Source organism: Calypte anna, chromosome 5A, assembly GCF_003957555.1.
Source record: "Calypte anna isolate BGI_N300 chromosome 5A, bCalAnn1_v1.p, whole genome shotgun sequence".
Taxonomy (NCBI): Eukaryota; Metazoa; Chordata; class Aves; order Apodiformes; family Trochilidae; genus Calypte; species Calypte anna.
The window spans coordinates 32,202,760-32,217,918 of record NC_044251.1 but is presented as its reverse complement, the minus strand read 5'-3'; the positions used below and the strand labels follow the sequence as shown (position 1 = coordinate 32,217,918).

The 15,159-nt window shown below is 40.9% G+C and overlaps 1 long non-coding RNA gene across 2 annotated transcripts in view; it reads right to left on the bottom strand.

Annotated features, from left to right (window-relative positions):
* Positions 1-463: 463 nt before the first annotated feature.
* Positions 464-15,159, bottom strand: part of LOC115598481 — a 32,234-nt gene continuing 17,538 nt past the window's right edge. Inside the window, exons 3-4 of one of the 2 annotated variants that reach the window (XR_003987687.1) lie at positions 9,226-9,388; positions 464-1,559 (exon numbers count right to left, since the gene is read on the bottom strand). This is a non-coding gene — a long non-coding RNA (uncharacterized LOC115598481). The remainder of the gene's footprint in view (positions 1,560-9,225; positions 9,389-15,159) is intronic. The other variant, XR_003987686.1, reaches the window with a different exon arrangement.

Genomic DNA, 15,159 nt, shown 5'->3' with positions numbered 1-15,159 from the left:
TATTGAGCTATTAAAATTAATCTCGATCCAGAGCATTGCAATAAATAAAGAAGAAAGAAAATACCTAACTACCAAAGGACCATGCAGACATTCTGGGTCATGTAAGTTCATGTTTGCCTGAACTCTAACCAGTGCTTAGTTTCACACTACTATTTGTCAGGTGGTATTTCTTTGATTTCATTTAGTCCTCCAGAGCTACCTCTTCTCTAGGTAGAGGATGTGTAGAGGTGTTACTTTACTTAGCTAGAAGGTTTTGCACACACATTTTGATGAGGTATTGCTATAAAAAGCAGTGGTTATTTTGCCTTGTATATATTGGTTAACGGATAAGACCTATATAACAAGGTACTTTGCTATTTCGTTATTACGGAGCAATTGCTGGCATGTTATCATGTCTTATAGGAAGCCAAACACTGATCTCATTTGTAAATATGCAACCTTTATAGAATATAAGAGGCTTAGATGAATGTAAATGAAAGCAGGAGTTTATTTCATTCTTTAGAAATTTAAAGCAAAGTACAATAATAGAAAAACAGGGGTAAAAGGGTACTCAACAGATCCTCAGTCATGGGTGTGAATCATGCTGGGACAAATTGTGTCTGTATAATTCCTATCAACGTTTGTTTAAATTCTGTTACAAGGGTATCTAGTATGGGAAACTCCACTCCTTCCCCAGACAATATATTCCAGTCCTTCACAGTGAGGTTTACCTTATATCAAAACTGAATCTTCCCTATTTCAATCCAATTTATTTTTGTTCTATCTACCATGCAACATTGTGTTACTAATTTATTTTTATTTTGCTAGGAATATTTTCCTGTATTTTCTACCTGGAATTGTTCACAGACATGTTTTCCAACAGGACAATTGTAATTTAATTAAGGAGCTATGGGACAACAAGTATAGAAACTATTACATCTACTAGCAGCAGTCATATATCTGCTTTATCTGCCGAATAGAAAAAAAAAATTTGATTAAATGCCTCTGCTTGGTGAAGTGGGTTTGCACTCTGAGTTTGCCATTCCTGTTAATGAAGCCAAATTTGTTTATTTTGGGGGATTCCAGTTATTCATGTAACCATTTTCCAAGAATGGCTGTTGTCATCATAATGACAGTAATTTTGAATCATTTGTGCTGGGTTGTGACAAGGATTTCCATTCCTGAAAAGATAGCAGCTGAAAGGCAGGAGTAGATGCAGTTACAATCTGTGGTAGACATGTGTGGTGTTGATGAATGTGAAGGGGACAGAGGAACCTTTAAGAGAGCAGCTTAAGAGACAAGGGGATTATTCAAAGTAAGGGCATCACAGACTTGACAAAGGGGGTGAAAATTTTGTCCCTGTAAAGGAAACTTTCTAAAAAAACTCTCACCATTGGCTCTGCTCCACCAACACTGGTGAGGTTGGAAGACATAGGAATAGCCTAAAGGATTAAAAGTATGAGTGAGAGTTCTCTGCTGTGCCATACTGGTGGAGCTGGAGAAGTTCTTGTAGCAGTGGGAAATCCTTAATGAATATCCCTAGTGTCGACAGGGCCTCATGGAGCTGTTAGGAGTTAAATCTGCAGGAAATAAAAAGAGGGGGAGGGAGTGTGAGAGATGCAGTACAGACCGTTCCTAATAGGAGTAAAACTGCACACAGCCCAGAATACAATATACAGAATAAAATTGAAAAAAAGGTTTTGAATGAACAATAACCTTTAAATTCTTTAGTGTGTGTTCTCTGAGCTGTAGAATGTTCTGATTGTTAAGGCAATTAGCTTTTAAAAACAGTTATTTTTTTAGATTTTAATTACATGCTGCATTTTGCCTTTGTTATTAGATGGGGTCAGTAAGGTTACTGAAGTAATTATTGCGCTCTGCTTGGCACTGGTTAAAGCATAACTGGAGTAACTGCATTCAATTCTGTATGAAAAAAACGTGGACAGATTGAAGAATTTAGAGGAGTGGAAGGAAGATGGTAAGAAGTTTGGCATTCACATCTGAGAGGAAAGGTTAAGATAACTTGGCACCTTTAGCCTAAAGGCAAAAGAAGAGTGTGGGGAACATAATAACGGGAGATATAAAGGAATGTTATAAAGAGGACAAGGATCAATTATTCTCATTAGTCAACAAGGATGGGACACATAATAATTGGCTGAAGCGGAAGGGAAGTTTTAGGTTAAATATTAGGCAAAACTGTAGAAGAACTGTTCGGCAGCTGGACAAGCTGCCAAGTGCTGTTGGACAATCACTGTTGCTGGAGTTATTCAAGGCCAGACACCCATCTACAGGAACAGTTATAGAATAATTAAATCAATCCTGACCACGGGTGGGCAAGGGGTCCTTCTGGCCTCAGTGACCAAGATTTTGTCATGGATCTAGTTTTTCAGGATTCAAGCCCACCCCATTTTGTGAACTATTGAGTCTGCTTCAGCCTCTGCTAAAATCAAGAGGGAGAGCACCAGTTTAAAGCTGCTCTTCATAGGGTCTGAAAACATGTGAGACATAAAATTATCCCCTGATCTGTGGCCATGCATTTCTTTTTACAGACTTCCTCCCCTCTGAGAGTCTCTGCTTTGTCCCTTGGAAAACATGAACTCTGTGAGAATACAGTAGTAACCAAAAAAGAGCTGAATGGCTTTCGACTTATTCATTGCTATTCACTCTTTTACAGCAACTTTTAGAAGTCAAATTGTAAATAACCTTGGTGTTTTACTGACAATATGCTCCTCATCTTCCCTGCTACTTATATGGAAGGAGGTAATCATGGTAAGTGCAACCTTTGGTGTCAGCAGACCTTTTCCTGTGGATTCTGTGAGATGCTGAAAAGAGAGCAAACCAGGAGTAGTAACTACAAAAAGTTGCTCTCACAAAACTGTTACCAGCCAGTTTTGGCTCAGAGATTGGTCTCTTTAGGTTCTGCTTCCAACAGCATGGTGAATGCCAAGGGATGGCTCCAAATATTGGTCACCGTGTTTCCAAGCAGAGCAGATAATTTTTAGAGGTACATCATGCTGTTTTCAGCACATCCAAGATTAGAATCTGAGTGATGGACAAAAATGAGACTGCTCTAAGAGGCACTGCAGAGATATAAAGGGCAGTGAGCTAATTTGTATTGCTAATAGTGGTCCTAAAGTGGTAATTACATATTACATATTATGTACCACGAACCCAGCCTGTTTATTTTTCCCTGACTGGTGCTAATGAAAAACAAAGTAGTCCTGGTGTTTTGTCAGATACTGAATGCAATGGAAGTAAATATTTGGCTGATTAACTGGAAGACAGAGGCACAGTATGACAGTATGCTTGGGTTAAAAAAAAAAAAAAAAAAAAAAAAAAAAGAGTGCTAATGGCAAAATATTTAAATCTCTAGAATAGTGGCAAATTCACACACAATCTTTATGTTTTGCTATATTTATATTTGCTAAACCTGAGAATGCTGAGTAGCATCTAGTGTCTGGAATGCCCTGTCCAACCCATCTCTGCCCACTTCTAGCCGGTAACATCACCTGAGGTACAGGGATACCTCTCTTTGCTGAATCAAGAGACTAGAAAACACTCACAGAGCAGGAGATGCAGTTGAAGTGTTATGCACAACCCCACATGCAAACGAACCAGCCCTACACCCAGACCTGTGAGATGCCTTCACTGAGCTTCATTGCTCTTTTTTCCTTTCCACTCCTGTTGTTTTACATAAGGCAACAGGTGCTGGGATGCTTTGAGGTGGCTGCATAGGAGGGCTCCTTGTGGCTTGGGACCCCTGGAATGGCTGAGCTGGTCCCTGGGGGACCTGCTGTGGGACTGTGTGCTGGCTGCTTACTTTCAGACAGGGGTCAAGAAGGGCTGATGGGTATCCACCTCTCTACCTATCCTGGCCCTTGGGCTCTGTGCCATCTGATTTCCAGCTTTCACTGTCCCTCACTCTGAGGATGCTCAACTCATCTTCTGCAAAGTGTAGAAAGGGCTAGGGGCAATGTTGTACATGGGGCCCGTTTTTCTGATCTGTGCAGCCGAAAGAGACCATTCCATAGCATTAACTCTGTATTTGTTTTATAAAAGCAGATTGTACTTTTGATGAATAACTAATATTAAAAACAAGCAAATGGGTCTTTGAATTAAGTTATTCTTGGCAAACATTATCAATATGTATATGTCTAATAAGTCATGAATCTAAGCAGGGGGAGAACGAACCTTTTCTTTTGTAATGTCTATTAATGGGTCTACGTGCAAAACTTCATCCAATGGTTTTTGGAACTATAAACCCTTCCTCTCTTGGCTTAGTTATTCAGACTCTGCTAACTTTTTTTTTTCTTTCCTTTCCTTTTTTTTTTCTTTTTTTCCCCCCTGCTGTCTCACCCTAGACTAATTCACATGTGAATGTGATGGGGAAAAGAGTACCTTCACCACTCCTTCGGTGCCGAATTGAAGCAGTTTGCAGGGTTAAGAGGCCAGGGATTTCTACCAGCAGAAGTGGCTGATGTATTAGCATGGAAGGACAACACAGTCCTAACACCACCAGTACTTAATAACTCAAAGCTGCTTGGTGTGGTCGTGCTTTGTCTGCTTGTGGGTCTCCTTGCCTGCTAGCACCACTTTGTAACCTCGGTCACCCTCCAGGCCCAACCCCCTCGCTTGTAATTGACTGGGGAACTTGTGACATAACAACATTAAGGCTCTGCCCACCCTGTCTTTTTCTGCCATGTGGGTATTTTAAACAAGGTTCCTGCTGCAAAGTTGAAAGAGTAGAGGAAGAAAATCGGGCATGACTTTGAGGTAGAGCAAACGAGTCATAGGAAACTCCTCTAGAGATATCTCCAGAGACTAGTCAAGACAAAAGTTACAGCACAGGCATTTGGAAGGGGGCCACTGCAAACAATTTGTCCTCATTCCAGTTGAGCAACTGTAAGCAGGGACATTTTCAACACAGGCCATTTAGGGACAGAAGGAAAGATTGGATGGCACTAAAAGAAACTACACAAATACATGGTGATAGGATGACTTGGCCACCCGCCACACATACTCTGCTTCTTTCATTGTTCTTTCTCCTATGATCCCAACATCTGAAAAGGTTCCACCCCGGCACAGTAGCACAGTGCAGCAGAGACAGGCATAAATTAACTCCAGGTGACAAAATCACCTTTCTCAGCTGGCCTGCATTTGGTAGGGAGGAAGGGCAGAGGTCGTATGTCTGGCAGGACCGGAGAACAATGGAATAAAAAAGGATTTTGCTCGTCAAAGTGAGCAATAGATCAAACATAGGGAGAAAAGATGCTTTGCTGCCTTATGCTTTGGCATGTTTTGCTCTGTGAGTGTTGGGTTTAAAGGGCTGAAATCATCATGTTTTTTTAGGAAATGCTTGGATATGCTTATTCTAATTTCTCTAATCCTTCTTTTTCCTCTAACTTACAAGCTTTTCCTGCTCTGCTGTTTTCCCCAGCATGCCAAAGGCACCATACCTTTCCACGGAAAGTTTCCAACACCCTCTCTGATTTTGTATTTATGCTGCATGAATAAGAACAAGATCCCCCTCCAGCACCCTGGCTTGGGGTGGGGAGTTGGATTGGAGGATGGTACATGATAGAATAATTATGTAAGCAAGGTCTGAATGTCTGCAGCCCCAGCTCTAGACAGCCGTTGTCCGCAGATATTTTAAAACTCTTTTCTTTTTTTCTTCCCTTCTGAGCACCGCACCACAGTACAGTTTCATTCAATGAAGAACTGGCATTCGGGGGTTGGATGGCTTAGCTGGCCCTTTTTGGGATGGGGTGCCTTTCATCTGTAGGTCACTGCTTTGAATTCTTCCCACATTGTTGGCAACAGGAGCCCTTCTCTTCTGATGGCAGTGCAGCAGCATATACAAAATTACAAGGAAGTCTCCGATCCTAGACACCATGTCTAGATCGTAAAAGCTTCTGTAACAATTGAGTCTAAATGGCACCCTTCTTGGCAGCTGAAGCAGAAGGCCAAGCAATAAAAGGGCTATAGAGAATGGGCTACTGTCTAACATCTATAAGCTAATAGTGAGAAACACTGGTGAGAGTGTGAGAAAGTATACATGGCCCATGAAGACTCTTTTAGGTGAAGAAAGAGGATTTCAGTCTCCTAGGCTGAAAGGCCAACACCTTTCAACAGCAAAAGAATCATTTACAAATGTAAGAACAAAACCATTGTTAATCCTCGTGCCATCAACAATGCTGCTTCCTGTTGGCATCTTCTGCTTACTAATAACACAGTCCCAAGAGTTGTATCTTCACAGTGCTGCACAAGCACTAACTAATTAATCCTTTCTCACCCCTCTGAGGCAAGCATTTTTTATTTTTAATGGTCTGTAGTGGAGCTGTCTTCCTTAAAACTGTTGCAGGTATGTTTCCAAGGGCTACGTAATACTGAGTACGCAGCTTATGTTGACCTGGGGATTTCTGAATTTGATACAGCTATTGCAGTTCAGGTAGGCTACACCTAGTTATGTTTTGCTGAACTGAAGTCTTAATTAAAGTAACTGAGAACTATTTATTAGGAAAAAAAACCCTCAGAGCTGGGCAGGGTTTCAGTATAATGTTATGAAACAAACAATCAACTCCTCCTTCCTGGCCCCCAAACACATCAAATCCCCTTCACTGGAATAATCTCTGGCTATCTGACCTTATTTATTCAGATGCTGACATGAATCATCATCTGAGCAAGTATTCCCTCCTACACCTGCAGTACTTGGGGTTATTGTTCTCCTTGGTTTTCCGCGGGAATAAGACCTCAGTGTTACTTGGAGCTGCCTCCATCTGGCAGGCCATGAAGTCCACAAAAGCACAGAGGTCTTTCTATAAAAATGGAGACAGCCAGATTGCTTTCTCTTTACACAACATCTCAAGAGGACTCCGGACTTCTCTCTCATGCAGTTATAGTCAAGTGTGCAGTCTCCTTCCCCTCTATCTACTTTTTGTGTGATGACCTCTTCTTAGGGTGAAGAACTGCGTGGGTGAGTTTGGGGGAGGGGTTGTTCTTCTCAGGAAAGCCAAATTGCAGGATGCAGCACATCTTGAGCTTGGCAGCCTCTCTTGCTTTCCCAAGAGGCAGCTGAAGGGCCCAAGCAGGGGTAAGACGTTATCAGCTCACTTCTAGCGTGCCAGAGCATATCCTTACACTCAGATAGTGACACGCTGTTTACACCACAGCTGACCTTCGAGGACCAAAGGAGATCCTTCTGAGGTGGCCAAGGGAATATCTCATGTCATCTGTACACTATTACAAGGCTGAGTACTTAACGAATGAGTAGCTCTGCAGCGTTAACCATAAAGCGCGTAGAAAAGTGAATGCAGAAGTTAAACATTATGCTATCTACCAGTCATTCATTGTTTGGAGGGAATATCCCCAAGAGCATGCCTGAGTGTCTGTGTCATAAGGATCTATATATTGCTGTTGGAACGGGGTCATTTGTCACCATCTGGTATACTGCCACTAGCACTATACAGTTGTATTCAGAGTATTATGCAGCTCCAGGTTTCAGCCATATGGAAAAAGCGTAACATAGGGAGAAATTAAATCCTTTAATAGAATCCAGAGCACCCTCCAGAATGTTTTCCTTAGTTTTATTTCTTTGCAATGCAGGCTTAATAACTACTGATGTAGCATTTAAATTGGAAGAGATACAACATCTAGATAAGCTGGGAGATCTAATGATACCAACTGCCTTCTGATAGGAAAATCCCTTGCTCTTTCAGTGGAAAAACCCACCAGGCTTACCAGAGCCAGAGGAACAGTATGGCACAGCTGTGGCATGCATTAACCTCTTTTAACTTGTGTCTGTGTGGACACCTAGAAGGGCTCCCTTATCCCACAAGAAATATTCTCAAGCAGTTTTTGCTCTGAACATTGTCTTTGCACTCACCTTTTTCATACATTTCTCATGAAAAATGCTCAAAAGATTAAAGACTTGGCTTGTGAAAGGATGCTGATGGTCCAAAGGAAAACAGGAGTCCTTGATTCCTTCCTTACCATCTACCCCTCTTAGACCACAGTTGTGTTATGTTGATATGACCTCACTGCTTGTAGGAGACTAGGTTGGTTAGTGCAAATCCATCGGCGACTGTAAGGCACCAAAATTGTTATACTAATGAGTTCAGAGTCCAAAATTGCTTTTCTATACTCTTGCCTGGTGGTGCCAGGCCAGCTTCCACAGTGCTGGAGAGAGCATATGAAACTGGATGCTATGTTGTTAAGAATTTGGAGTGATGGTGAAACTGGGAGGAGTTCCTGTAAGAAATGAGCTCCATTGATTTAGAAGCAATGATATCTGGACCAGACTCAGCTGCTGGCTGAGCATCGACATGAGTGTCTGAAGGAATCTGATGTAATTTTGTCTCCAAAAAAGGCTGTTCCTGAGATGTACCTGGCATGGCATTGGAGCCTAAAGCCAGAGAAATGCAAATGTTCCCTTAAAGAAATGGTGGGGTTTTCTGAAGCCAGGAGCAAATAATATATGTTGCTCTCTGGGAAAGGTACAAATAACTACTGCTCAGTGCAAAAAACTACATTATGGCTATATCTGGCTTAAGTGCTACATAGTTCTGTGGGCTGTTAACAGATGTTGCCAGAGCAACTTGTTATGACAAGCTGTGTTGTGTTTCTGAACCCAGCAATGTTACTGGCATCACCTCTTCCATCTCCTAGTGAATGGGAGTTACCTTTGGTTGAGATAGGTTCACAGCCCACCACAAACAAACTCCCTTAAAGCTCCAAATGAAGAAGCAATGAGGCTCTGAGCTAAGTTCAATATGTGTGACAAATAGTCCTCTGCTAGCCAGGTCCTCCTTGTTACTGCACAGGTCCATGGAGCTCGTCAGGGTATTTTAAGAGCTACATTTTTAGAACTAGACCAGGGGAGGAGGTGACAGTCAGGAGAGAGTAGAGATTGGCAGAAAATGGGCAAAGAAAATGGGCTGGAGAGTGGCAAAGCAGCTCTGCAAAACAGCCAGCAGCTAAGGTAGACATGCAGCAGCCTCATGCCTATATTTATATTCTAAATTGGGAGGGATTTATACCTAGGTGGGTAGCCAAGTTGCAATGCAATTCAATTAGGTTGGGTAGACCCTGCTCTGTCTCATTTTTTTGTAGAAAACTTGAACCCAGCACAATGAATTCCAGGAAAATTGTTTAGAAAACTCTTTTTTTTTTTTTTTTTTTTTTCTTTTTTTTTCTTTCTCTTTATAAATCAATCCAGTTACAGATGTCTTCTCTAGATTATTTTCTTACCTTATGAATACCCTGCATGTAAACTCTTTGGGAGAGTGTACAAATGCTGCAGTACATGGTATCTCAGCAGATGAAGCTCGTAGAGGATGAGGTTCTAATACATTAATACATCTACTACATCTAATACATCATCAATGGCAGTGATGTAGGGCATTAGGAAAGTCTGTGGGAAACAAACAAGTGACCCAGCATTTTGTTAGTTAGAGGAAAAAACTCACTGTATTATGTTGCTTAGTTACTTTTCCTTCCTACTGATTCAAGAGAGAAAACAATGCAGAAGATCACCTCAAAGAATATTCCCACTGAACTGGCCCTTCCTGGTGAGCAGCCAGAAATGAGGAAAACTGAACAAAGGCTCCTTCCAAGGGACAGCAGTGGGGATGGGTGCAGCACATGACAGCCACCACTGACCCATCTTTCTTGATTTGTGAGTCCAAAAAAAATCTAATTGTGATACAGCCCTTCTTCATCTCTCTATTACTTGAGAGAACACTAACACTGAAAAGATAAACAGTGATTAAATAAACAAATCCTCTAAACCTTTTATAATCTGATTTTTTTCTCCCAAGAACTACCTGCCCAGTGGCAGGATGGGGAGTTTTAGTTTATCAAAAACAGTCTACTGAGCCTGCAAGGAGAAATGCTTTGAGTGAGAGGAAACAGACATTTCAATTAATTTGCAAAAACTGGTCCTGTAGTCTCCCGTGTATTTAATATGCTAAAAATAATGGTGTAACATGGTCTGTGATCAGGATCCATAGTGATCATTGCTGGTCAAAGTTAAAAATGAATGTCTGGAGCCATTGATTCCAAAAGGAAGTCCTCATGTAGACCAAAACTATCTTATTCCAAAAGGCAAATAACCCTGAGGGTCTGATCTGCAGAAGTGCTGAAGTAAATGGAAGCTGTGGTTGCTCAGCACTTCCTGTCCTCATTTGCCACACTGCTGCTCACGTCTATAAATCCTGCAATTTCTTTTCATGCAGGTTAAGTTATGGCACAGGAGTATCCCAACACCTGGCCTCTGCTGATATCCTGCCACCTCCCAGCTGAGCTCCAGCCCTAATCCTGGCTCAGAAGCTGCCCCAGGTGCTCTGAGAAGCTGCCCCAGGTGCACTGAGAAAAGAGTCTTAAAAGGCAGCTTCTGCACTAGTGTGAGAGCAGAAGGCCCTCCACCATGGCAGCTCCTAAAGTCCCTCACAGAATGAAAGCCCCTGAAATACTTTTGTGGCATCAGAATTGATTTTTTGTAACTCAACATCTGCAGGTGCCTGATTTTACTAATCCTGCCTGTGACTGGCTCATGCAGGCTGGATGACACATTTTCAGAAAGATGGAGCTAACATGTGCAAGCTTAGGAAAAAAACCAAGCCTTCAACAGACCAATGAAGTCACATGAGCAGGTTTCTGGGATTTGGACATACCATGTCTGCCATCTAGTTACTAGTCAGGGCTTGTTCCATGTAGAAAATGAAGAGTAAATAATCCAATACCACATAAAAGGGGAATAAATTCATTAGGACTTCTGAGGAATGAGAGAAAGACATTCAATGTTATTTTAATGGAGGTGTTTGGAAAAGAATATGGCTAATAATTAAAATTAAAATATGTGAATTCCTAATTTTATTTGGCTGTAAAAAAAAATTGTATATGCTAAACTAATATGGGTGAATACAAGCAAAGAAGTGTTATTGCAATAATGGACTTGAAAGTCCTGGGTCCCACTCTTAAATACGGTGCTGTTGTTAGCATGAGGTCCTCTTGGCATGAGATGTGATCTGGTAAAAGTTTGACCAGTAAGGTGGAAGCCAGGACATCATAAGTTCTGTGCTGTTTTGTTGTTTGTTTGATTGGGTAAGGCACAAATTGGCACAAAGAACCACTTTCAACTTCAGCTTACCCACCTTTAATCGGACTCATATATCGCAATGATATCATCCAACTTAATTATTGTAATGTATTTAAACTTTCCAGGTGTAAAATACTTTAGAAAAATGCAAAGTGTCTTGTTCTGAATCTAAACTAGTCTATGAGATTTTCAGTATTTGTATTCTTGTGTTTCATCTGTAACTTTAGCTGGGAATAATGCTCTGCCTTTATATGAACACACATGTTCTAGCTGAAAAATAGCATTCTCTTTGCTTTGTAATAAAGCTTCCTATGCTGGGGTTCAGCAGTTCTGTTGAGCATTGATTTAGTTTAAATCTTTGATTTAGTTAATTCTCCTGAGCCATGTAAGGTGCTGGTATCCAGATATTGTCAAATAGCTGGAATACTGCTTAAAGATATAATACTGGGGAACAATGTAAAAAAACCCCTTAATTTTAAAAACTGGAGTTGCTCACAATAATGAATGCTGATTTTTTGCAGAGGAACCCTTCATCTATATTTTTACCTTTTTTTTGTGCATAAGAGAGGATTCCCACAGCTAGGCAAGTGCCAGTGTTTGCTATGTATAAAAGGAAGAATGAGCTAATGCTCCTCTGCTGGACAGGCAACTAGTTTTGAAATACTATGCCTGTCTCAATAGAACAAGATCCTGCGTTTGTGTGAAAAGATGATGTTACTTTTTGTCTCTGTGAGCTCAGAAGGTTGAAGCACTCATTAAATAGGGTAGGACATGGCTCTGTTGGCCTCAGGGTTTGGCTTAAGGATCAGTTTTCAATCACTGTTAGACCGGGTCTTCCTGACTTACTGTCAGGGATGATATCCTGGAGAGGACCTTGTAGCAGGAGCTAGGTGGGTAGTGTGGGGAACATGGCATGCACATTTCATCAAGTGCCACAGAGGGTAATGTGACAAAACTAAGGAGTGGACCTGGTGCTGGACTGAGAAATGTGTATTTTCACCTCAGGTTCAATAATATGTATGAGTAACCTGTGGTAACACACTGAAGAAAAACTTTTCTCAGTACCTTGCACAGAACATAGAGCATTTGGAGCTGATGAGAGAAGCAGCCAATGCCCCTTTGTGTGTCACAGAGACAGGACAAACGTCAAAAAGTTACAATATCTCTGGGACATCCATCACAACCTGTGTGTCAGCTCCCCAGTGAGGCAAACGGGTTCAGAGCAGCCCTGTAACTTGGCCTGGGACTGACAGAGGTGAGATGGCATCACAGGAAAATTCAAGGACCTTATCTTCCTTTTGCCTTCCCTTGGGAGCGGCTGTAGCTTTTCAGTTTGCCTCTGATCCCACCCCCCAGCTTTTTTGTGAGGGGAGGGTTGCTGTGGTCCCTGCCAGGGCTAAATGCTCCACAAACACAGCTTGCTGGGGCTTCCCTTTCCTCTCAGATGGAAAGGGCCAGGGGGAGATGACACCTTCTTCCCTTTCTTTGCTTGGAGAGGTCCTTTTTAGCCCTAATTTTGCCTTTGCTAATTTTAGTCTTATGTAATTCAATTAATTTATTGGAGTTGTGTCCTGATTTATGTCAGTGCGAGTGAACAGAGTATCAGCCCCTGAGCCTTTTGCCGAAGTATGATGTTACACTATTTCTGGACATCATCATGTGCTGCTGGTTGTGCAACAGATAAGAATAATGCTTGGTAAGTCATTAGTACTTCAATTCAATTTGTGCTAAAATCATCAGCTACATCCCATTTAGTTTCTAAAGCCTCCTCATTATTGCTGCAAACATCAGAGCCATGACCTGCTTTCCACTCCGTGAGAGTGGGATAAGTGAATTTAATGCGATCTCTCTGTCACAAAAAGTCTGCTGCTGTTCCCTTGAAATCAGGTGGTGTCTTACTACTGACTTCAGCAAAGGTAGGACCAGGTCCAAATTTCAAACACTTAATTTTCCAGCAGAAGGGAGTCAGGCTTAAACTGCTGCACTTCTTTGGCTAATAATGAATGGGGCCTCATTATCTCCAATAGGACGTGACTTTACAGATGATTACATGCTGAAAATATGCCACCGATAGACCGGCTCTGTCCTGAACCATGAAACTTGCTCAGAGAATTGGAGACTGCTAACTTTCAAGACACTTCATTCATTCTCATATCATGAATGGTTTTGTCAGTGAATGGGATTACTGACCTTCATGATCTGGTATCAGCATTTCCTGCTAGGTACAAGCACACAGTGATGCTGTGACTATTGAGCATTTTTCCTGCATTCTTTTCAGATGAGAAGTCATCCATGGTGGCCTTTACCAGAATTTTTCTCCTAGTAAGGAATTATTGTGACCCTTTATATTTACGAATAATACGATGTCTTATGAAAACAACATACAAATTAAGAACTGAAGGGGTTGCTCCACAAGTTTTATGTAGAAAATCTTCACCTGACTTTCTGATTATGTATTTGCTAAACTGTTAGAAAGCAAGAAAACATGAAGTGCACTTGATTAACTTTCTCCTTATTGCATATTAGAGGTGAAATGCCAATAACACAGAAATAGAAATTATTTGCCCATGATGGATCTTTTTGCTCCTGTCATATTCCCTGAACTCTAATTTTTAGAAGTGTTATGGGGCTAGAATCAGTAGCTCATGCATGCATCTCAAGAGTATCTGTGACGGGTACTGCATAGAAAGCTTGTTGGGAGTACGTAATAGACTTAATGATTTATGGATTTATTCTTACAAAACTTGTTTGAGTCAGATAAATACTGTTATTGCTGTTCTGCAGATGGGTAAATTGAAGGACTGAAAGCTTAAGTAGCACGCACAAGATCACCCAGCAAGTCTAGAGAAAATAGGCTGGAACCAGATTGTTTCATGTCTATTTTCATGTTCTGTAAGTGTTAGATCATCTTTCTCCCATGATTAGCTGCTATTCTGGCATGGACTCAGGACCACTATGATAGAGCTATTTTTCATACAATGGGATGAGACTGCCATGGCTTTAATTACAAGCATGTGTTCACTCTTTTATGGCATTGTGATTGTTATGTAAGGTGATGTGTAAAATTAATGAATTTTAAATTAGGAGTTTATAGTACAAACTCTTTGGGGAAGGGAAATTTTTTTCCTCTCTGTACATACAGCACTTATTAACTTGGAGGTGCCAGTTAATGGCAGGACCTTGGAACTGGTACAACAATGCAAAACTAGAAGTAATTATAAGACTATTTTTATTCAAAATAGAAGTTGTTTTAAATAAATGAAGGGGAAATCTCACCTTCAGGAATCTGCAGAAAAAACTCGAGTTCTTACTTCTTGCTGATACACTTTTCATAGAATTTACAACTCATGGGACACAGTCTTACACTTGAGTTTAGGAGTGGCATCATCCTAAACATATGTCCCACAACTGATGCTCCTAAATTTTGTAAATTTAACCCAACTCTTTTGGAGAACAATGTGATGATTTCAGAAATGAATAAATGATGGTACATTTATAGCTTCTTTTCAAGGAAAAGAAAGGTAGCCAATCCTTATGACTAATAACTATTATTTAAAGTACAATCTGAGACACTCCTTGTAAAATTTCAACCAGGGTCTTGGCATGATTTAGTGCCCAAGAAAAGGATATCTATATTGGGAACCAGCTGCTCTTACACAATCTTTGTGATGATTTGGAACCACTTAAAAAAACAGGAGTTGATGATATAATGCATTCCTTGGATTTGGAGATGTTCCCCCTATTCCTGCTTTGAATTAAGAGAATACATTGGTGGTTTAGTTAAATGTCTCTTAGTCAAAATTATATGTCTTTTTTTATTGCGCAATTGAAGCCAGACCTGTCTCTTCCTGTAAAAAAAAAACCCAAACAAATACAGGTGTGAAAACCTTTCAGCTGCTCTAAGTGGCAGGTGATTTCTATATTGTAGTGGTTTCAAACTGTGGTCTGCAGACCACCAAAGACCTCTGGGTATCTGCTGGAGGTCTTGCTAGTCATGCAGGATAGATTTTTTTTTTTCTCTTTTAGCTGAATGGTGTGACAAGTAGCTAAAAATGCATTGAACATTTCCAAGCTAGCACTTTTAA